The sequence below is a fragment of the Pongo abelii genome, chromosome 15 (assembly GCF_028885655.2).
Source record: "Pongo abelii isolate AG06213 chromosome 15, NHGRI_mPonAbe1-v2.0_pri, whole genome shotgun sequence".
Lineage (NCBI taxonomy): Eukaryota > Metazoa > Chordata > Mammalia > Primates > Hominidae > Pongo > Pongo abelii.
In genome coordinates this window covers 85,599,821-85,623,615 of record NC_072000.2, presented here as the reverse complement: position 1 = coordinate 85,623,615, position 23,795 = coordinate 85,599,821, and the positions used below count along the sequence as shown (strand labels likewise).

The window sequence follows — 23,795 nt, the reverse complement described above, 5'->3', positions numbered from 1 at the left end:
TTTTTTTTTTTTCTCTTCTGAATGGGTAATTTCAAATGTTCTGTCTTTGAGTTCACTCATTCTTTCTTCTGTTTAGTCAAGCCTGCTGTTGAAGTGTTGTATTTCATTTTTTTTTTTCTGAGACAGAGTGATCTCTGCTCCCTGCAATTTCTGCCTCCCAGGTCCTGGTTCAAGCAATTCTGCTTCAGCCTCCCGAGTAGCTGGGATTACAGGAACGTGCCACCATGCCCAGCTAATTTTTGTATTTTTAGTAGAGACAGGGCTTCACCATGTTGGCCAGGCTGGTCTTGAACTCCTGACCTCATGATCCGCCCACCTTGGCCTCCCAAAGTGCTGGGATTACAGGCGTGAGCCACCATGCCCAGCCTCTGTTGCATTTTTCACTTCAGTAATTGTGTTCTTTATCTCTAGGATTTCTATTTTTTGTTGTTGTTTCTATTTTTTTGTCAAAATTCTCGTTCATGTATTATTTTCCAAATTTTATTGCATATTTATCCATATATTCTTGTCATTTACTGAACTTTTTTGAGAGAATTATTCTGAATTTTTTGTCTGTCATTTCATAGATCCCTCTTTCTTTTGGGCCCATCGTTGGAGCTTTGTTAGTTTCTTTTGGAGGTGTCATGATTTCCTAAGTCTTTGTAATCCTTGTGTTCTTGCATCGACATCTGCATATTTGAGGATGCAGCCATCTTTTCTGGCTGTTACAGGTGTTCTTTCGCAGAGGTAGGCTTTCACTGTTTAGTGATTCCAATAGGACAGCTGGTAAGGACCCTGGAAAGACAGAACTTGCTTTCAGATTCTCTAGATGGCTGGGCTACTTCCTTTGCCTTGCATTTGGATGGGGAAGCTGGCTGGGCTCCGGTATCTGGTGAGACCACTGGCTGACCTCTGCAGTCAGGCTTAGCTGTTGGATGGACCCTGTAGTCACCTCAGATTGGGCCAGGCCACAGGGTGCATTACCTGGCCAGGTGATACCACTCTTTGAGTTTAGCAGCTAGACAGGGTTGCAGGAGAAGCCCAGAGGTCAGGTGGAGTTTCTGATCAGGAAAGATAAGACAAGCTGCTTTGTTTTCCTCTGCTGTTCTCAGTGTAAATACATAGTTGAGGTTTGCCTCCTTACCATGTGGGGCCTTGGGGTGGGCTCTGAGGCTGGGCTGAGAACTGTTTAAACTCCTAGGTGTGGCAGGTCAGCTTTGTCAGTGGGCTATGCTGTTAACTAGTAACTCTGATAGGGCGCCACCACTGTCAAGTACACAGAGCTACCACCAAGGTCTACATCCTGATTGCTGTGGGCTCTGCCTTCTTGCTTTGTTGCTACCTGACCCCAGGTGTTTTAGATGTATGGTTTCCTTTTGGACACAGGTCTTAGTGGAGGTGTGAAATGACTGTGGGCTTCCTGGGAAGTGTTTGAGAATCCTAAGGAAGCTGGGTGTCTGCCTCTGATTTTCTTTTTCCTCTGTAGAAAATGTGGTCCCAAGCGGAAATCCTCTCTTTTGGCCCTGTGCCAACTTGTGGGGGAAGGGGAGGAGTGAAGTGGTTAAAGTGAGTCTATTTCTCTTACCTTTCCATGAGGTTTTCATTTCATCCTGTGGACCATGTAGGTGACTGAGATTTGTTCCAGTTTGCAGGGTTTCACCTGGGTGTTCCTGTCTGTGGATAGTTTGCTAGTTGAACTCTTTGTTGGGGGTAGTGAAGCTGGGACCTTCCATTCTGTCATCTTGTTAATGTCCTAAATTAAATTTTCTGATACAGAGCTAGAAGACCTTCATTTCCAAACCTTTTCTCCAGTTACCTAGGCTTAAGTGTATTTGCTCACTGAATGTATTTTCATGATTGGTAAGAATTAAAAGAGAACACATGGATGTGACTAGTGTGGAAATAAAACTTTTCCCCATGTTTTCAAATGTAAGACTATTATCCAATAATCTCTTTGTTTTTTCCTGTTCTTATTTGAATTTTACTGTCATCTTTAAAATTTTTTTTGAATTAATACATGTAGATGTCTGGAGGTGCAGTGGAAGAATGCTCTCTAAGTTTATATATTTCAGAATATTACTGTCCTATACATTCTTTGACCAAAATAGCCATATTTTTCTTCCCTATTCACCTCAGAGACTGCAAATATGGTGACTTAGAGAATGCTTTTCCATGATATTGAAATATATTCTTGTGGTTACTGAACCATCTGTGTGGAGCAAAATCTAAGAAAGAGCAACAGAGTTTAAGATGCTGTGTTCCAAAAGGGTGGTATAAACGAGATATTTTGGAAGCTCTTAATAAAAAACTTGTGGTCTCCAACCAGAGATTTTTGCAAGTCCCTGTCAAAATTGCTAATATGGTAATACTGAAGAGGAGGTGACAACTGTAATACTTTTTACTGATATCCTCTGTGATGTTCTTTTTAGTGTTATGATCCTTCTTTAACAGATGAGGACACCAATGCCCAGAGTCACACATTAGTTAAGTGCTAACATTAAGAATGACATCCAGGCTTGTCAACATTATGCAGCTCTGTCCCTCCTGTGGTTGGGCCTTCGGGAAGGGTCACTCCTCTGTTCCCAATCCTATAGGGGAGAGTATAAGATGCTGTGTTTTTTCGGTTCCAGTCAGGTGATTCAAACTAGATATGGACCACCTAGAATCCAGAGGGTCCATCAACTTGGATGATTTACATCTTTATTGTCTCCAGTCCCTAAGGAGGTTAATGAGATGAGCATGTCCCTCAATTATGAATGTAGGCAACAAATCACAGTAACATTAGCAGTACCTTCCACTTAGTCACCAACAGAAAGCATAGATGTTTCCATAGCACATTATAGTTGTGACAGATATCTTAAGATATCCTTTATCTTTTATCATTGCTACTTGGAAATAATGGTAGTTCTTGGCTCTATTAATGGTTGTATTAGTAGTAGTATTAACCATAATAATGATAGCATTATTATAGTTATTATGGTAATACTACCATTAATTATGATAGTATTAATGTGTTAATAAAGAAGTGCTGATATTGTTATATCAGAAACTCATGAAGTTGGTTTTTAATATTAGATAAGTATTTTAATATATACTTTTCTTTTTAAGTCTTATGTATTTGTTCATGTATTTAACACATTATCTTGAGAAGGCGTCCTAGGCTTTAGGAGACTGACAAACGGTCAATAGCACAAAACAGCTAAGAATCCCTGCTTTGCTTATACGCCTCTGATGCTTATACAATGAAGCACAGACTCTGTGGATCTAATGCCTAAGGCCAGCTGATTCATTTATTCAACAAATGAGGAACTACTATGTGCCAGCCACTAGGCTAGAACCTCATACCAGCTAGAGGTCAGGGCAGTATCCAGACAAGATAGATGGTGGCCTGGACTGGGGAACTGGACTAGGTTAGAAAAAAACTGAACAGATTTAAAAGGGATTTCACATTTTGAATGGACAGAATCTCTATCAAACTCTTTGCCCCATTACGCTTCAAAATTTTGCACCTTTGTGCCTCTACTGCTGCTTTCACCTCAATAACTCCATTTTTGTCCACATGACAAAGTCCTACTGATGATATAAGATCAAATTAAAATAATGTTTTCTCTCACACAGTTCTTACTTTGTGCCAAGTATGGTCCTAAAGAAAAAATTCAAAGTAAGCTATCCCAAGCGGGTTCTCTCGTGAGTTTTGCTCCATGTCACAGTTCCTGTCATCTTTTATTATAGGAGAGCTCTTGGCATGGATGTTATCTCCCTACCAAACTCTTCAGTCCTCCAGGGCAATAGTGTTGTTTTCATTTCTGGATTGTCCTCACACTCTAGTTTTCAGCATAATGCTTGGAGTTGGGGAGGTGTCCAGTGAATTTTGTAAAGCTACGTTTCCCATTTTTGCCACATTGAATCAGCATTATCCCTTGCCTCCCATCAGAAAAAAAAAAAAAAGAAGAAGAAGAGCTTACCTCAGAATACCTTAGTCTCAAGCACTTGAGTCTAGAAAGAGAATTGAGAAAAATGGAAAGTAGTTCCTCCGGTCAAAATTCTGAACTGTTTTACTGAATATTTTAACTGTAGATAGCATTTCAAATAATCATCAGATTCACCTATGAAAGATGGTGTCTCCAGCTTTAAGTAGTTTCCCAGATGAGTAATTTAACACCACTGATTTAAATGACATCAGAAATTGCTCACTGAATCTCTTGTGCAAAGTCAGGGCTTCAAAAAGATTTATGAGCTATGCTTTTTGAAGATAAAATGTTAACATGCACTCAACCAAGTATCAATGGACATCAAGTGCTCAAGCCATGGTGGCTGGTACAGAGTACCCCCGTGAGTGTTTATTATTACTTTATTAACCCCAAAGCCTCTGGAAATAAGTCTTCTTATTTGGTTTTAGAATCATAATGAGTTTTGGTTTCTTTAAGCGTCTCAGACCTTTAAAGTTAGAAGAAACTTAAGAGATTATTTAGTCGAATTTCCACATTTTATGGGTAAGAAAGCCAAGGCCTAGAAGTATTAGGAGCAGAGCCAGGCCTTGTAATTCCTTGCCTCCCACCCATTCTGTGAATTGTTTAAAAACCTAAGAGATTGGCTGGGCACAACTGATTATTTTTCATTTCATTCCTCTCTGAAAGTTTTTTTTTTCTTCTTCTGAATTAAACAATGGACTGCCTTACTTAAGGTTTCGATTCAGTCATGCAGAAAGTTAAAAGCAGTGGAGCCAATGGAGATAGAGGCCCTCAGAGCCTAGAAAACATTTTTTCTTTCTCTTACATTTTTTTAATTGATACATAATATTTGTACATATTTATGGGGTATATGTGGTATTTTAATACATGTATACAGTGTATAATAATCAAGTTAGGGTATTTAGGGTATCCGTCACCGCAAATCTTTATCATTTCTTTGTGTCGGGAACATTTCACATATTCTCTCTAGCTATTTTCAAATATACAGTGTAGTATTGTTAACTATAGTCATCCTACCAAACAGAACTTGTTCCTTCTATCTAACTGTATGTTTGTACCCATTAACCAACCTCTCTGCATACCCTTTCAAGTCTGTGATAACTATGATTCTACTCACTACCTCCATGAGATCAACTTTTTCAGCTCCCACAAATGAGTGAGAACTTGCCTGTTTGTCTTTTTGTGCCTATCTTATTTCACTTAATATAATGACCTCCAGTTCCATCCAAGTTGCTGCAAATGAGAGGATTTCCTTCTTTTTTTTTGGCTGAATAATATTCCATTGTGTATGTATGCCACATTTCCTTTATCTATTCATCCATTGATGGACACTTAGGTTGATTCCATATCTTGGCTATTGTAAATAGTGACACAATAAACATGGGGGTGCTGATACACCTTTGATATACAGATACTCTTTCCTTTGGATGAATACCCAGTAATGGTATTGCTGGATCATATAGTAGTTTTATTTTTAGTTTTTTGAGAAATCTCCACACTGTTTTCTATAATGGCTGTACTAATTTACATTCCCACCAGCAGTATTGCCCCTTTCTCACCATGCTGGCCAACATTTGTTATTTTTTGTCTTCCTGATAATATCATACTGATGGGGGTAAGATGTCTCATTGTGGCTTTGATTTGCATTTCCCTGATGATTTGTGATATTTAGCATTTTTTTCATATGCCTGTTGGCCATTTGTATGTCTTCTTTTGACAAGTTATCTGTTTGATCCTTTGCCCACTTTTTAATCGGAAATTTGGTTTTCTGCATTTAAGTTGTTTGATTTCCTTATATATGCTGAATATTAGTCCCTTTTCAGATGAATAGTTTGAAAATGTTTTTTCTCATTCAGTAGGTTGACTCTTTGCACTATTATTATTTCCTTTACTGTGCACAAGCTTTTTAGTTTGACATAGTCCCATTTGTCTATTTTTGCTTTTGTTGCCTATGCTTTTGAGGTCTTAGCCATAACATCTTTGCGTAGACCAATGCCCTGGAGTGTTTCTGCTACTTTTTTCTAGTCATTTTGTAGTTTCGGGTGTTAGGCTTAAGTCTTGAATTCATTTTGAGTTGATTTTTGTATATGCATAGAGATAGGGGTCTAGTTTCATTCTTCTGCATGTGGATATCCACTTTTCACAGCACAATTTATTGAAGAAGTTGTCCTTTCCCCAATATATGTTCTTAACACCTTTGTTGAAAATCAGCTGGCTGTAAATATATGGATTTATTTCTTGGCTCTTTCCATTGGCCTTATGGGTCTGTTTTTATACCATTACGATGCCGTTTAGTTACTATAACTTTGAAGAATATTTTGAAGTTAAGGTAGTATGATACCTTCAGATGGTTCTTTTTGCTCAGTATCACTTTGGATATTTGAGCTCCTTTGTGGATTCATACGAATTTTAGGATTTTTTTTTTCTATTTTTGAGAAGAATGTCATTGGTGTTTTGATAGGAATTACATTGACTCTATAGATTGCTTTGGGTAGTATGGTCTTTTTAACAATATTAATTATTCTGATCCATAGGCATGAGATGTCTTTCCATTTTTTTGGTGTCCTCTTCAATTTCTTTAATCAATGGTTTGTAGTTTTCCTTGTAGGAGTCTTTCACCTCTTTGGTTACATTTATTCCCGGGATTATTTTTGTAGTTATTGTAAATAGGATTGCTTTCTTTATTTCTTTCTCAGCTAGTTCATTATTGGTGTGTAGAAATGCTACTGATTTTTGTGTGTTGATTTTGTATCCTGCCAATTTACCGAATTTATTAGTTCTCAGAGTTTTTCAGTGGAGTTTTTAGGTTTTCCTATATAAGATCATATCATCTGCAAAGAGGAACAATTTTACTTCCTTTTTTCAAATTTGGATGCTTTTTATGTCTTTCTCTTGCCTGATTGCTCTGGCTAGGACTTCCAGTACTATGATGAATAGGAGTGGCGAAAGTGGGCATCTTTGTCTTGTTCCAGTTCTGAGAGGAAAGGCTTTCTGCTTGTCTTCATTCTTAGCTGTGGGTTTGTCACATATGGCCTTTATTATGTTGAGAGCTATTCTTACTAAGCCTTATTGGTTGAGAGTTTTTATCATAAAGGAAAGTCGAATTTTACCAAATGCTCTTTCTTTGCCTATTAAGATGATTTTATGTCTTTTTCTTCATTCTGTGGATGTGAATGTATCATATTTCTTGATTTGCACATGTTGAACCGTCCTTGAATCCCAGGGATTTCTCCTACTTTATTGTCTTTTTTTTTTTTTTTTGTAAGAGACAGGGTCCCACTCTGTTGTTGCAATGGCATAATTGTAGCTTACTACAGTTTCAAACTCCTGGGCTCAAGCAATCCTCCTGCCTCAGCCTCCAAAGTAGCTGGAACTACAAGCATGTGTCACCATGCCCAGGATGTTTTTATATTTTATAGAGATGGGGGGGGTGTCTCACATTTTTAGTGTTTTTGGATTCAGTTTGCTAGTTTTTTGCTGAGGATCTTTGCATCTATGTTTATCAGGGATACTGGCCTGTAGTTCTGTTTTTTTTTTTTTTTACTGTCTTCTTATCCAGTTTGGTATCAGGGTAATGCTGGCCTTATAAAATGAGTTAGGAAGAATTCTCTACTCTTCAATTTTTTGGAATAGTTTGAGAAGAATTGATGTTAATTCTTCTTTATAAGTTTGGTAGAATTCAGTGTAAAGCCATCTGGCCCTGGGCTTTTCTTTGTTAAGAGACTTGTTGTTGCTGATTCAATTTCATTACTTGTTATTGGTCTATTCAGATTTTCTTTTTCTTCCTTGTTCAATATTGGAAGGTTTTATATATGTCCAGGAATTTATCTATTTCCTCTAAGCTTTCCAATTTGTTCACATATAGATGTTCATAATAATCTCCGATGATCCTTTTTATTTGTGTTATTGGTTTTAACGTATCTTTTTTTTGTTTCAGATTTTGTTTATTGGGAACTTCTCTCCTTTCCCTTGGTTAGTCTAGCTAAAAGTTTATCAATTTTCTTTATCTTTTCAAAAAGCCACTTTTGTTTTGTTGATTCTTCAGGGTTTTTTTGTTTTGTTTTGTTTTGTTTTTTGGTTCTATTTGGTTTAGCTATGCTCTAATCTTTTCTTATTTCTTTCCTTCACCCAATTTTGAGTTTGGTTTGTCCTTGTTTTTCTAGTTCCTTGAGATGCATTGTTAATTGTTTATTTGAAATCTTCTAATTTTTTGATGTATATGTTTATTGTTTCCCTCTTAGCACTGCTTTTAGCCCGTAGGTTTTAGTGTGTTGTGTTTCCATTTCAATGTGTTTCAACAAATGTTTTCATTTCCTTCTTAAATTTCTTATTGACCCCATGGTTGTTTAGGAACATGTCTAATTTCCATGTATTTCCTTTGTTTCCAATGTTTCTCTAATTACTTCTTTCTAGTTTCATTCCACTGTAGTCTGAGAAGATACTTGATATTATTTTAGTTTTTAAAAATGTGTTGAGACTTGTTTTGTGGTCTAACACAGGGTCTATCCTGGAGAATGTTACATGTGCTGATGAGAATAATTCGTATGCTGCAGCTGTTAGATAAATGTTCGATAAATATGTGTTAGGTTCATTTGGTCTGAAGTGCAGTTTAAATCCACTTCTTTTTTTTCTTAACAACAAATTTGACACTGTAATGAGATGTGGCTATAGAAAGTCTCTTGACTTCCTTGTGGTGCCTGTGTCCTCATTTCCAAACTAATGGGTTTTAGATCATACATCTTTTTCTCTGGTACTAAAGTCCTTTGGGGAAATGTCTGGGTCTTTGTAATTCTTTAAGTTCTCTTTATAGTGACCTGTAGTCCATCTTCTCATTGAAGTTGTGCTGACATTCTTCTTTACATTAGAGATCCATTTGCACCCACCTCACTACCTCAGGGGCACCTCTTCCTTCTATTCTCAAATTACTCAGGTCCTGGAAAAAAAGCTCCCCTTTGATATGATACTAAGATAAGTTTTCCCAAAAAATGAGAGTTAATGTTTCATATTTGCTTCAAAGGAGAGAATGACTTCACAACTTTACATTGGGTCAAAGGGACGAAACATCATAAAAAGTTCAGGAGACCAAGCTACTGGAAAAGAGCAGCTTTCTTTGATAGAATTTACTGCTGCTGAGCACATCTGCCATGAGACTCAAGAACAAATCACATCACCACTTTGTGATGCTTCTGGAAACTCAGACAAGTGTTGCAAACAGGGCTGTCAACAAGATGTCAGCCATTCCAGTGGCAGTACCAAGGATGCTCATTGGTCTTTTCTTCTGTGAAACTGATAGTTGACTTTTCCTTAGGCTTATGTGGAGTCCTATATGTATTAGTCTCCTAAGGCTGCCATAACAAAGTACCACAGACTAAGTGGCTTAAACAACAGAATTTTTTTTTTTGAGACAAAGTCTGGCTCTGTCGCCCAGGCTAGAGTGCAGCAGCACGATCTTGGTTCACTGCAACCTCTGCCTCCTGGGCTTGAACCATCCTCCCATCTCAGCCTCCCACATAGCTGGGACTACAGCAATGTGCCACCGTGCTCGGCTAATTTTTGTTTTTTTTGTAGAGACAGGGTTTCACCATGTTACCAAGGCTGGTCTCGAACTCCTGGGCCCAAGCCATCCTCCTACCTCAGGCTCCCAAAGTGCTAGGATTACAGAAATTTATTTTCTCAAAATTCTGTGTGCGGAAGTCCAAGACCAAGGTGTCAGTAGGGTTGGTTTCTTCTGAGGCCGCTCCTTGGCTGGGAGATGGCCGGTTTTCTCCCTGTACCTTCACGTGATCTCCCCTTTGTGGTGCCTGTGTCCTAACGTCCTCTTCTTGTAAAGACAACATATTGGATTAGGGCCCACCGCAATGACTTCATTTCATCTTAAATACCTCTGTATGATACAGTCACAATTCTGAGGTACCAGGGTCAGGAATTTTAACATGTATTGTGTGGGACACAATTCAGCCCAAAATACTATGTAACTACAATTCAGAAATTTCCTCCCAACCCTGCCCAAGATAACCAGTTTGACACTGTAAGCCCAACCTATATAGTATTTCTGGAGCCATTACATGCATTGCCACAAGCTACAGGAGCTGGGTTTTGGATCCAACATTTATAGCTTACTTCCCACAGATGTAATAAGGAGGAAAGAGTTGTTTATACTTAATAAGTCTCTCAGTCAGCCTTTTCACCTGCTTACCTACAGAATGACTTGGTGGTTCACCAAGCGGTTAGTTTATCCCACTGCTCTCATTGGCTTATATGCCAATTCAAAAGTCAGTACTACATTAGTTCATAAAAGAAAAACCGCAAAGAAATGATACAAAAAACATCATTTAATCCCAGTAATCAGCTGTGTGGATTAAACGATAATGTCTATTGACTTGGTAAAGTTAAAATGCTTGAAAATATTTAGTGTTGACAGTGGAGAATTGGGAATTTGCATGCGAGAATTGTGGGAAGATCTTTCTGGAGGGCATTCTTGGCAGCCAGTGTCAGTTTAAATGTCATACTCTTTAGCTATTAGTTTATCCCAAGGAAATAATTAGACATGTGGCTGTGTGTACAGTACTGCAGTGTTTATATTAGCAAAAGCAAAGCCCAGATATCTAACCAAATATCAAATAACATATGATACATACATACAGTGGAATACCATGCAGTCATGGAAATTATCCCAATTACATTGTTAATTGAAAAGGTAGGTTAGAGAACAGAATGTGTAATAGTTTTGCTATATTGGCCTCTATTTAATTTTGCTATATTAGTGTGTGTGTGTGTATATGTATATTTCTAAATATCTAGGAAAAAGTTTGATAGGATATATCCCAAACTGCTAATAGTGGTTATCTAGAGGACATAGGACTTTTATTCCTTACTGCATTTATTTCTATATAATTTGAGTTATTTATAATAAGTATATATTAAAAGTCAGAAAAAATTAGAATGAAAATATTTCTATTTTGAAATAAAATTCAGTGTCTTACTGGGACTATTTTTAAATTTCTTTTATGATAGATGTGTTTAGGGGCTGGTCTGTTTGCTCAGGGGCTAGGGGCTGGCTTGTTTGCTTTGGGGAGGGCTAGTCTTTCAAATATGTCTGTCTTGTCTGTATGAAAGAGCCATGAGCTAGTGGCTAATTTCTCACCAGCATAATGTTAGTTCCGTATTCTTTACAGGACATAGGTATAGTATAATGGAAAGCCATAGCGTTCAGAGTTTGACAGATGAGGGTTAAACACCAGCTCTAACACTTCCCTGCTCTGTAATATTGGGCAAATCGTGTAACCTCAGTGACCTTTAGTTTCCTCAACTGTAGAATGGAAATAATAATAATAATGATGACAATACTGAGCTGCAGGTTTGTTCTGAAGTTTAAGTGAGACCAGGTACATAAAATGCCTGGAATATGATAAGGAGTAGCTTTTGTGAATATGACAATATAACGTACTTTTCAGAATTCCTTGTATTTTAAAGCTAAGACTTAGTGAATGGGAAGAAAATTTTTTAAAGTTGTGGAAAAACAGCTACATCTAACTAGAAAAAGTTTCATTTGATATCCTTGGCTAGTTTTCATAAAGGCGGTTTCTTTTATTCTTTCATTTCTCATTGACTGAAGGGTGGGCTTACCCGATATGCTTTGTGAAATGCTTGTGTCTATGGCATTTTGCTGCAGAATTGGAATCAGGAAGAAAAGCTTTCTTGAGAAGAGGTGGGAGGGAGGGTAGGGTGGGAGAAGGGAGACGCTGCCAGGTTTACTTGTATGAGTTGCCTCCCCTCTCCCCCTCCCCAGGACTGCTTTGTTTGTACAAATTGGTTGCCGCAAGCAACACATTATTAGTTTGAGCCAGAATGTATCCCAGGAGACTTACTGCTTTCTCTTTTGCCAAATTATTGTCCTTTTCCCACAGAGGATGCTGGGATTGGGGGGCGTTTTCCACTTTGGCATATTTAAATCCAGTTCTCCCCCTTTCCCTCAGTGTCTGCTATTTACAAGGCACTGTGTCATTTCACCACATTTAGAAAGCTACCAGTTGTGAGCTGTTAACTTTTATTTTCAACTTATGTGTTTTCTCCTAAACCCTTGGTACTGGTATCTAAGGAAAGAAGATGATATTCCTGGAGGAAGCATGCCCTACCCTCCCTGGGATGTAGTCTCCACTTTATAACGAGATGGCTCTCCTGCCTTACGGACATAGGCATTGCTGCTTGACTTGTGTTGGGGCCAATGGAAAGCAGGTGGAAATGACATTTCCAGTGCAGATTACTCTGTGCTTCCACCACCACTCTTTTGCCTCTGTCAAAACCACCCATTACTGCCTCACAGGTTGCCCCTCAGTCCCTGGCTTGGACTCTGTTCTGGTGCTCTCTAGCTTCACTTGTCCCCATGCCCCGCCTTCTAGACCGTGGTTCATGTACCCGGAACTCCAGGATCCTCTACCTAGGCAGACCCTGACTCTCTTCTGTAGCCTCTTCCAAGATCTGTGCACCTAAGCATGGACCATGCTGCTCTTGTGTGCCCCTAGACTTATGGGGACCGGGAATAGAGCTCAGATGTGTGGATCAGGAGGACCCCACACAGCACACAGGGCCTTCACAGTGCAGGCTAGAGCAGTGCGGGGAACAGGGAAAGGGAAGGGAGCAGGCCTCAGGCCAGGGGCTACCTTACCCTGCACTGTGACATTTCTGCGTGGAGCTCCAAGGAGTCGAAGAAATCAAAAGTCCATCATGGGCTGGGTGCAGTGGCTCACTCCTGTAATCCCAGCACTTTGGGAGGCTGAGATGGGCGGATCACCTGAAGTCAGGAGCTCAAGACCAGCCTGGCCAACGTGGCGAAACCCCATCTCTACTAAAAATACAAAAATGAGCTGGGCGTGGTTGTGGGTGCCTGCAATCCCAGCTACTCAGGAGGCTAAGGCAGGAGAATCACTTGAACCTGGGAGGCGGAGGTTGCAGTGAGCCGAGATCGCGCCATTGCACTGCAGCCTGGGCAGCAAGAGTGAAACTCTGTCTCAAAAAAAAAAAAAAAAGTCCATTTTGGCTTTCTAGGTTGTTATGAACATAATAATGGTCAAGGAGTATAACACATACTTTAACAGTCTAGCGTGGTTTATACTTTTAAATGCTTAAACATGTATTATGTGAGCCAGCATCTGAACTCCTAGATCAGTGCCTATGAATGCCAGGGATGAGTCAGATGCTGTAGACATGATCTGTTCTTTCAGCCTGAGCCCCGGAATGAAGATGAGGAACAGAGCTGCAGCTGATCCTTGATGGGTATAAATGGGAAAAATAAATCTTTGTAATTTTACGATATGAAGATTCTGAGATTATCTGTTACTGTGGCATAATTTAGATTAGGGTTATGGATTCCAAAAGGAAAAACTGACATTCATTGAAAGCTTTCTTACTTCACCTGTTTAAAATATAGTATTGGCAGAACTTTCGTTACAGTAGGTGGACTAGCACTATCTAGAAGAGTCTGAAAGGAATCCCAGGAGTTAATTGGAGCTCTGTGGGTGAGTGGGTGTGTGCCCCATACACGCCCACTTGCTCCCATTGTGCCTTCTCAATTGCTAGTGTTCAAATGCCCTTTGAGGCCCTTTTTCCAGCAGTGGTGATTTAGGTTAGCAATACATCAGTCTTGCTTTGCTTCCCTTGTGACCTCCTAGAAATAGGATTTGGGGCCAGACTTTTGAAAAAAATAAATAAGTAAATAAACACTTATAAAATGAGGAAATATAAAGCAAGAAGCATAGCTGATCTTATTTTTATTTTGCAAAATGTATCCCTTATCTGTGAATTTACAATTAAACATATCCACCCAACCCTCTCCCTTCTTGTATCAACAAGCACCGTCCTGGTGAATGCTTTTCAGGCCGTATCAAATAGAAGGGAGTTGCTGGAGCTAAGAGTGAGGTCTTTCTGACTTGGAACAAAAGTCACCTGGTGCTCACTGGAAGTGAAACTGTGAACTTGGCCTAAGAAAATCAGATACAGACATTTGTAATAGTAGTTATGATCATTATCTTATATGTGAAAAGTACGTCTGTTTTCAAAAAGCTGTCACATACATGATTTTATTCATCCTTTATTACAGCCTGTGAGGTAAGCAGAAAAATGTCCTTCCTTTTTACAGAGGAGGACACTAGGACTTATTAAGTTTCAATGATTTGCCTACTGTTCTACTGGTATTAATATTGGTATTAAGAATAGTAATATACCAATTATTAATATATTAACATGTATTATGTAACATATTCCACTAGTGATTAGATGTTATATAATATTCTATATATTATATATTGATATATATTAACAGTATTTAGATAATTTATATAATGTCCTTGTCCAGGAGGCTAACTGCTATAAAAACCCAATATTTCAGTGACTCAGCCTAGTTCATTTTTCATTCAGGCCACCGTTAGTGCGAGTTGGTGTCCGTGTGCAGTGCTCCAGAGTTCAGGAACCCAGGCTACTCTACGTCCTCAGAGTCATCTAGGTGTTGGGTGGGCTGTGGAAGTGCGCATCCTATTGGCCAGAACTCAGGGTCTGGCCACAGCTTACTGCCAGCAGGGCTGGAAAATGTGGTCCAGCTCTGTGCCCTGAAAGAACACAAATATTCACAAGACATCTGTGTCCCAAAAGCTATGGAAATCCGTAGTGCTTATCTCCCCTGATTTTAAGGGCCCTATTTAAGATCTATAGAGCCATTGTGTTTTTCTCCAGCTTTCAAGAGTGGAGTTTGATGAGTTTTGACACATGTACCCACCTGTGAAGTCATCACCATAATCAAGATAATGAACGTATCCACTAACCCCAATAGTTCCGCGTGTGCATTTATAATCGCTTCCTCTCTCTCTATTCCCCACCCCACCCCTAAGCACCCACTGCTCTGCTTTCTGTCGCTACAAATTAGTTTGCATTTTCAAGAATTTTATATACCTGGACTCATAGAGTAGGTTCTCTAATTTGCCTGGCTTCTTTTACTCAGCTTATTTATTTATTTATTTATTTATTTATTTATTTATTTTGAGACGGAGTCTCGCTCTGTCGCCCAGGCTGGAGTGTGGTGGCACGATCTCGGCTCACTGCAGGCTCCGTCCCCCAGGTTTACGCCATTCTCCTGCCTCAGCCTCCCGAGTAGCTAGGACTACAGGCGCCCACCACCACGCCCGGCTAATTTTTTGTATTTTTAGTTGAGATGGGGTTTCACCGTGTTAGCCAGGATGGACTTGATCTCCTGACCTCGTGATCTACCCGCCTCGGCCTCCCAAAGTGCTGGGATTACAGGCGTGAGCCACCACGCCCGGCCTTACTCAGCTTATTTTGAGAGTCATCTATATTGTTATGTGTACCAATAATCAATTATTTTCTATTGATGGGTAGTATTCCATCATATTACAGCATAATGCTTTGTTTTATTTTTTAAAAAATCAAATGCAACTTTTTAGTGTTTGAGGAGCAAGTAAGCCACTCCTTCTTGATACTTTACCTTACAGTCTGAAAAAGCTAAAACTTTAGCCCGGCCTTCTTTGGCTCATACATGACATCCCTGTCACAAGAAAAGGAAGATTAGATTGAACAGGGGCTATGCTGTTCTTGGCTCTGAACTTCACATTGGGTAGTCTGTTAATCAAGTGATGGCTACCTGATATCGACCTACTACTCAGGGCCTTGGGAATGTGAAAGAAACAAGATGGTTCTTCCCCATAGTGATGGTTGGAGATCTGCACTGTCTTTGCTGGTCGCCTGCCGCTGAGCTGCCATCCACCTTGTGTGCCAGGTTAATCCCAGAGCAGCACAGCTCTGCCTGTGTCCCTCCTGCATTTACAGACCTTCCATGATTTCCCCTGCCTAAACCCTGACTTCTTTAGCCTGACATCCATAACTCACTCTGGGGTTTAACCTTTCCTAGCCTCAGTTTGCCGTCTATTACAATGTTTTAGGGTAGCTGTGTTTATTAAATGAAATAAGACAAAGAACCTACCTAGGTGCCTAGTAGATAATGCATTTTCAAAAATTAAGGTTTCCTTTCCTTCTGCCCTTTCTTTTCTCCTGCCCTTTCTTTCCTCCTGCTCTTTCTTGCTTCCCTTCACCTTTCCTGCCTAATTGGCCACCACTTCCCTCTATCAAAGGTCCTCTTCATCCAAACTAAACTCTTCTTTGCTCCCTACACACACTCTTTGCTTTCCTCCTTTGGGCCTTGGTTTACAGCGTTCCTTTGCTGTGGAACCAAATGCTGCTTTTCTGTCCAGGTTCAGCTCAATTGCCAGCACCTCCAGGAAGTTTTCCTTGATTCCTTATTATGCCTCCCATTAAGGATCGAAAAGACCAAAGTGTTTCTCTCACTCTTACTCTCAATACAGAATGTTTCACCTCTGGTCACCGAAATATGTGAGGATTGCTTCCCACTAACAAGCAATTATCCAGCAGACACCAATGAAATGTTCTATAATTTAACTCAATTCTGACACTATCTACCTGGACATAGTGTCAGACCCCTGCAGGCTGAGGACTCAGTCCACAGACTATCCCCCGCTTAAGATACCAGTTGCTTGTAGTAGGTTGTCACCTATACTTCTGATCGACCAGATATAAATCTGGAATTCTCATGACTCCCTCCTTAAGTTTAATTTGCTAGAGCGGTTCACAGAACTCAGAGAAACACTGTACTTATATTTACTGGTTTCTCATTTAAAGGGTAACAGCCAGACAGAAGAGACACACAGAGCAAGACATGTGGAAAGGGGCCCAGAGCTTCCACACCCTCTCTGACACTCACGTGTGTCCACCTACCTGGAAGCTCCCTGAACCCTGTCCTTTTGGTTTTCTATGGAGGCTTTATTACATAGGCATGATTGATTACATCATTGGCCATTGATTGGTGATCAACACAACCTTCAGCTCCTCTCCCCTTCCTAGGTTGGGGAGGAGGCTGCAAGTTCCAATCCTTTAATCACGTGGTTGGTTCCCCTGGCAACCAGCTCCTATCCTGACCTTCAGAAGTCCACCAAGAATTGCCTTATTAGGACAAAAGATGCTACTTTCACCCAAGAAATTCCAAGGGACTTAAGATGTCTGTGTCAAGAATCGGGGTCAACAACCAAGTATTAGAACAGAAGATTCTCCTATCACCTCTGTCTACAAGAGCTTTAGGAGTTCTGTCTTAGGAACCTGGGGTAGAAACCAAACATATTTTTCTTTTTCTTTCTATCTTTTTTTAAATCTTGTTTTCTTTTTTTATTTATGGTGGAGTCTCACCATGTTGCCCAGACTTCTCGAACTCCTAGGTTCAAATGATCCTCTCACCTCAGTCTCCCTAGTAACTGGATTGCAGGCACATGCTACTGTACCTAACTTATATTTCATATTATATCATAATGTGACACCCCCATACATACAGTGACACCCCAAGGTAGGACTGACTTCCTTGCTATCTCAGCAGCTGTGTTATGTCAGTCACCACTTCCTCCATTCTCATGTTCATACTTACTGATATCTTAGGCTTTTTCTCTTGCTGTTCCCTCTTTCTGGAAGGTCGTTCTTCAAGATCTTCATATGGTTCACTCCCTCACTCCATTCATGTCTCTGCTTAATTGTCACTTCCTCATACAGGCCTTCCCCAACCACCCCATGAGTAAAATAGGGTCTCCTGTGCCCGCTTTCTTCTCTACCTCTTTACTCTCCTTTGTCTTTCTCCATTGCACTTAACCCTACTTGAAATGATTTGTCTGATTTGAATTGTCCTTTGTGCCCACATGAACTCCACGTGCACAGGGACTTTCTGTTGTCATTGGCGTATCACTGGTGCCTGGCGCATAGTAGATGCTCAATAATTATCTGCTGAACAGGTGAATTTACTGCCACATTACACTGTAATCTGTATCAGATGTGCCCGGAGGGTAAAAGCAATATCAATGTCTGATTCATTATTAGATCACTTCCAACATGTTACCCATAATAGTATACAGTAAATATTTGATTGAAACACAAAGGTCAATAGTGAAGAGCACATTTCCCAGGGTCCCTGTGACTTGACTTCTGTTTTAATCAGAGGTTGTTGAGCACCTACCATTTGCCAGGCACTGCCAGACACTTTCGTATACATTGTCTTCTCTAAAGCTCACAGCGATTTTCACATCCTCGAATTTATTACTACAGTTAGAACCTTGGGACTAAGACTAAAACCTTGGAAAAGTTCTGCAACTTCCCCAACAGCTACCTCTTTTCCTGTCACTGCTGTAGTTCCCACCCTCTCCTCTACCCATGGTCATCGTCATCCCTGCTCCTGCTGATCACTCATCTGAGGTTAAAGCCTCTCTGCCCAGCGTCTTTGGCTTTCATTCGTTCACCCACTAATTCATTCACTCACTCCATCCTGAGCCATCTTGTATCCTTCAAATCCTTGTTGATAGTGAGGAGATAGTCCTACCTTTTCTACCTCTACATTGTGCTCGCTATAATTCCTTAAAGTCACCTGACTTCCCTTCTTCTCTTTGTGGTCCTAATTCCCTCAACCTTGGAAGGACTGGCATAGTCTCCTTTCCCCGTGGTGACTTTCATGCCCTGTTGAGCTGCCGTCATTCCACATTTTCCCACAAACCAGCAGGGTCCACTTCTACCACCCTCCATGCAGGTCATGTACTTTACATTGCTGATTTGGCCCTTCACTTAAGTATTTTCCAAATCCACCTTCCCCTTAGTGATATTTCTGGTAGTCCTGAGTTATGGTATAGTGGAGTAAGCACTGGAGTAGAAGTCAGAAGAGCTCACTAGGAGCCCTCACTCCCCCACTTAGCAGCCATAAGACCTTGGGATATCACTCAACCCCACTAAGCCTTAGTTTCTTCCTGGAACGTGGTAACAAGGATACCCACCCTACCTAACTGCTTCACAGAGTTTATTGAGGAATGAAATGAGGTATGCAGTGGTAAGTTAACTTGTAAATTATGACTGTTACATAGATGGCAGGTATAATTGGAATTACCTGTTCTCAGCTATTGTACAGCGTGCCAAACTTTGGATCTCATTTTCACCTGAAATGAATCCCCTGGCTTCACTTGCCTTCTGACTCAGCCTCAACCTCAAGGGCAGTTTTTTCTTTAGTCCTTGTAAGAATAGCCTTGGAATTCTGATTCCTTGACCTTCCGCCATACCCCTACTCAGTCCTGAGTAGCCCCTACCAGACACTCATAACCTTTGTCCTGCTGAGATCTACAGAAACCAAAAAGTCAGGAATTGTTTTTGTTACCTTTTCAGTGACCTTCTCTTAATAATGTGTGTATATCCGTCTCTCTCTCTCTCCCATTCCTAAATTCTCTCTCCCCTAAATATGCTCCATGAATTCCTACTCAACAAAATAATTTTTTTTTTGGTCATACTTTCACTCATTTTGGTATTTCTGAATGACTTTCTTCAATTAGGTTTCAAGTCCAAGTGTAGATTTTGGCAGGACTGACTCCATAGTAAATCCAAGAATATTATTTATGAAACTTATGGAACCCATTGCAATACTCTGAAATCTAGGTCTTCTTCCAACTTACATCTTTGTTTCTCCCTTCAGCTCTTTCCTCTGTCTCCCTTGTAGGTGCGTGACTTTTCCTGCAGCAGGGTATCTGACAGTCCAGCTATGTCCCCAGAACCAAAAGAAAAACAATAACTCTTGAGAGGTGACACCCTGGATATTCTTACCGAGCAGCTTCCTTTCCTGTTGAATGCATCTCTTCAGACCATCCCTGCACATTTCATTAGATGGAAATGACAGGAAGTGTTTGGAGTGGGAAAGGATATACTTGGTCACTTTTGAGGGGGTCATGATTAAGATACATTGAGACTTCTTCTCTCTACCTTTTCTTCTTTCTTCTAGTTCTTTCTCATCTTTTTTTATTTTCTTCCCGTTACCACAGAGTTCTTGAATAGTGTCTTTGAGACTGTCACTGGCCAGTCTTTATATAAAGAATGGGTCACCATTTTTAGTGCCAACTCTTACATTTAAAATTGGTAGGCCAGGTGTGATGGTTCACACCTGTAATTCCAGCAGTTTGGGAGGCCGAAGCAGGTAGATCACTTGAGTCCAGGAGTTTCAGATCAGCCTGAGCAACATGGCAAAACCCTGTCTATATACACACACAAAAAAAATACAAAAAAAAAAAATTAGCCAGGCGTGGTGGTGTGTGTTGTAGCCTCAGCTACCTGGGAGGCTGAGCTGGGAGGATTGCTTGAGCCTGGGAGATGCAGGTTACAGTGAGCTGAGATCACACCATTGCATTCCATCCTGGGTGACAGAATGAGACTCTGTCTCTAAATAAATAAATAAATAAATAAAATTGGTAAAAGTAATTGGTCCAAAGAGCAGCCAGCTCCCTGTTATAGCACACCAGACTATGATAGGACATTTCTTTTTCCCTGTCTTGCTCTTTCCCAGTCGTCCTTCTGCCCTATTTCTGCCTTAGGCTTGCCAGTAGTTTTCTGCTCAGCTTCACTTGGAGAAGTAACAACAGCCAATGTGCTTCATACCCTACAAAAGGACATGTCCCTCTTTCTTTCTAGGTGCCCAGAAAGGGCGTTTTGGAAACAGTTGGCTAAGAGGAACTGGAAGTAGAAAGAGAGAAAGATATGAAGAGCTTGCCTGAGGCCTAGAATTCTAGTTCTTCGCCCTCAGAATAATAAAAGGGGGTTGCTGTTACTGTTTTAGAGGTTCTAGAAGATTGGTCAAGTTTTCCTCTTAATAATTCAAGGCTGGATGATGACCGAATACATTACCCGCTTCCTCTGTGTTGTAAGCTCCATTGTATGTGATGGAACTTGAATTGTATCTTAATACTGAAGTAAATGAAGTGAAGGGAAAAAGTAGTCGAGGGAGACAAAATGAGCAGTCTTTCAACAAATCTAATATTTTACCTCTTTATAGATGCTTCTTGCACTCAGCACTTCTGGCAGAGAGGAGGTGGGTATTGGATCTGGCCAATTACCAGTGCCCTGGAGGTGGCACAGTGACTTAGAGAAGGCTGGTTTAATGGAATCTTACCTGGCCTTTCAGCATCAGAATCACTTCTGGCCTTATTGCTGTGCTTGAACCTGACATCCATTCTCATTGGGTTTGCTTAAGAGTAGTGCAAGCTGCCTGTAATCCCAGCACTTTGGGAAGCTGAGGCGGGTGGATCACGAGGTCAGGAGTTTGAGACCAGCCTGGCCAACAAAGTGAAACCCTGTCTCTACTAAAAATATAAAAAATTAGCTGGGCGTGGTGGCGGGCGCCTGTAATCCCAGCTACTTGGGAGGCTGAGGCAGGAGAATCACTTGAACCCGGGAAGCGGAGGTTGCAGTGAGCCAAGATCGCGCCACTGTACTCCAGCCTGGGCAACAATGCAAGACTCCATCTCAGAAAAAAAAAAAAAAAAAGCAGTGCAAGCTGCAGGTGCTGTGTAACATCTGCCTCAGGGATGAGCCTCTTGGCTTTAGAGCAGAAACCTTGATAAAGATATGTATTTAACCACCTGCCTCTAAGAAGAAATGGAGGCGGTCTCAGAACAGGTGTACAAATCTAAATGTTTTCATTAGAAATCTGAATGCCGCCTGTCCTGACAAGCTGATCTCCCTTCTGCTTCTTAAATGGCACACTAACTTCCTGGCGAAAATGAAAAACATAACTATAGAACCTGTTCAAAACTAGAAAATCATGTTGATACCAAGTAGCTTAATATAATGGAATATGAATTCGGCATCACCAGGGACATGATGGGGTAACTTGCCAAGTGAAGTTCAAGTTCTTGTACCACAGTGGCTGTCTCTCATCTCGAAGGACTTGCTGTCTAGAGAGGAAGCTCATTCCATGTTCATGCAGTGTTAGAGTTAACAACTAGTCCTGTGGCAACAAACTGCCTGGTTGGAATACTGACTTCCCTACTTACTAGCCGTTTGAGTCAGTACAAAACACTTAACTTTTCTGAGCTTTGTTTTCTTCATCAGCAAAATTAGAGCCATAACAGTAACGATTTCATAGGGTTGTTGAGAAGACTGAATGAAAAAAATACATTTAAAGCTCCTAGAATAGCCTCCCTGGCTGTCTGAGGATAGACCGCCATCATGAATGACACGGTAACTATCTGAACTAGAAAGTTCATGACCAACCGACGACTTCAGAGGAAACAAATGGTCATGGATGTCCTTCACCCCGGGAAGGCAACAGTACCGTACCTAAGACAGAAATTGGGGAAAAACTAGTCAAAATGTACAAGACCACACTGGATGTCATCTTTGTACTTGGATTCAGAACTCATTTTGGTGGTGGCAAGACAACTGGCTTTGGCTTGATTTATGACTTCTTGGATTATGCAAAGAAATATGAATCCAAACATAGACTTGTAAGACATGGTCTGTATGAGAAGAAAAAGAACTCAAGAAAGCAACGAGAGGAACACAAGAACAGAATGAGGAAAGTCAGGGGACTGCAAAGGCCAGTGTTGGTGTCACTAAAAAGAAATGAGGTGTCTGGCAGTGAGCTGGAGATTGGATCACAGCTGAAGGGGTAAAGGTGTTGCAATGATGTTATCTGTGGCCATTGTGGATTTTTCACAGGAATATTAATAAACTAAAAACTTTCATGTGAAAAAAAGCTCTTAAAATAATGACTGATATAATAAATATGCTTATTGGATAGATGTCAGCTCTTCCAATAATTTATTATTATTTTAATTATTATAGTTATTATGACAATGTCTTGAATCCATGAAGAACAAATCTAATATTTTTTTCATATGACAGCTTCTTCCCTGTTTGAAAAGTGCTAAAATCCTGAGTCCCAGAAAGTCTGCTTGTCAATTTACAGAAATGGCAAAAAGTTGTAGATGACAGTAAGTTCAAGGCACTGAGGTAGGTTTAGTATACTCAAGCCCATGTGGGGAACATACGGTAAGATATTTTTAATATCTGAGTAATGATGCCTTCTTCCCAGGAATTTCTATCCCCAAAAGAGAGGTTTTTACAGAGTAGAAGTAAAATAAATCTAAAAAGAAAATGGTGGGGTTTTTCTTTGCCGGTTCAAAGGTAATCCTTGCTTTATGGTGCATATAAAATTTTGCTTTTTTGTGTGTCATTTATGTGATAAAATCTTAGACATATTAAAATGCGAATGTGACTTCTTTCAGAATCATCCCAAACATACAAAGCAAGCCGGATATCCTCATTTGCTAATAGATGGTGTTGGGTGAATATTCTCATAACTTTCAGACACCATGGAAGATCTGGCCCGAAAAGTGCCCATCTGTGGCAGCGTCTCAGGGAGGACCACAGCCTCTGCAGACCTTCCCATCGCTCCCCAGCCATGATGCTGAGGAACTTCTCCAGAAATTTGGTTTTGGCAGGCTCAGGGGCTGGGAGAGAAATCCAAGTGCCTATTTTAAGGGGGTTATAAATCCATAAATATGTTTATGACCCATTTTATTGCCGACTTCTGGCTTTAAAGGAGGATCCACTGTTTTGTTTGAGAATAAAAATCAGTTTCTCTCAGACAGTCATGCAGGAGTGTCTTCCCTGGGAAGATGACAGACCAAATCTTCATTAAACTGTTGAGGAATGAGGGCAAGCAGGGCTTCCTCTGGCCCTTCCCACAGTGGTTGGCAGCAGTTAGGCTAGGATGTGTGGGCTCCTCAGAGCCTTTTGTTTGGTTTCTATGGCTCTAACCTCAATTAGCTGCTCTGCATGGGGAGGAGGGACAATGCAGCTTTCAACTCAAGTCCAACGGCTTCAACATGGGTCTCTTTTTACCCCCCCTCTATCCATGGCTGGATTTAGGCCTAGAGGCCTTCTTTGTGAAGTGATCTGAGGGTCTGCAGTGAAAGTTCATTA

The 23,795-nt window shown here is 40.5% G+C and overlaps 1 protein-coding gene and 1 pseudogene across 10 annotated transcripts in view; both read left to right on the top strand.

Moving 5' to 3' along the window:
* The window catches only part of STON2 (stonin 2), a 168,435-nt gene that overhangs the window by 79,589 nt on the left and 65,051 nt on the right, over positions 1-23,795 (top strand). The window lies entirely within an intron of this gene.
* LOC129049797 (small ribosomal subunit protein eS24-like) lies at positions 15,045-22,572 on the top strand (annotated as a pseudogene).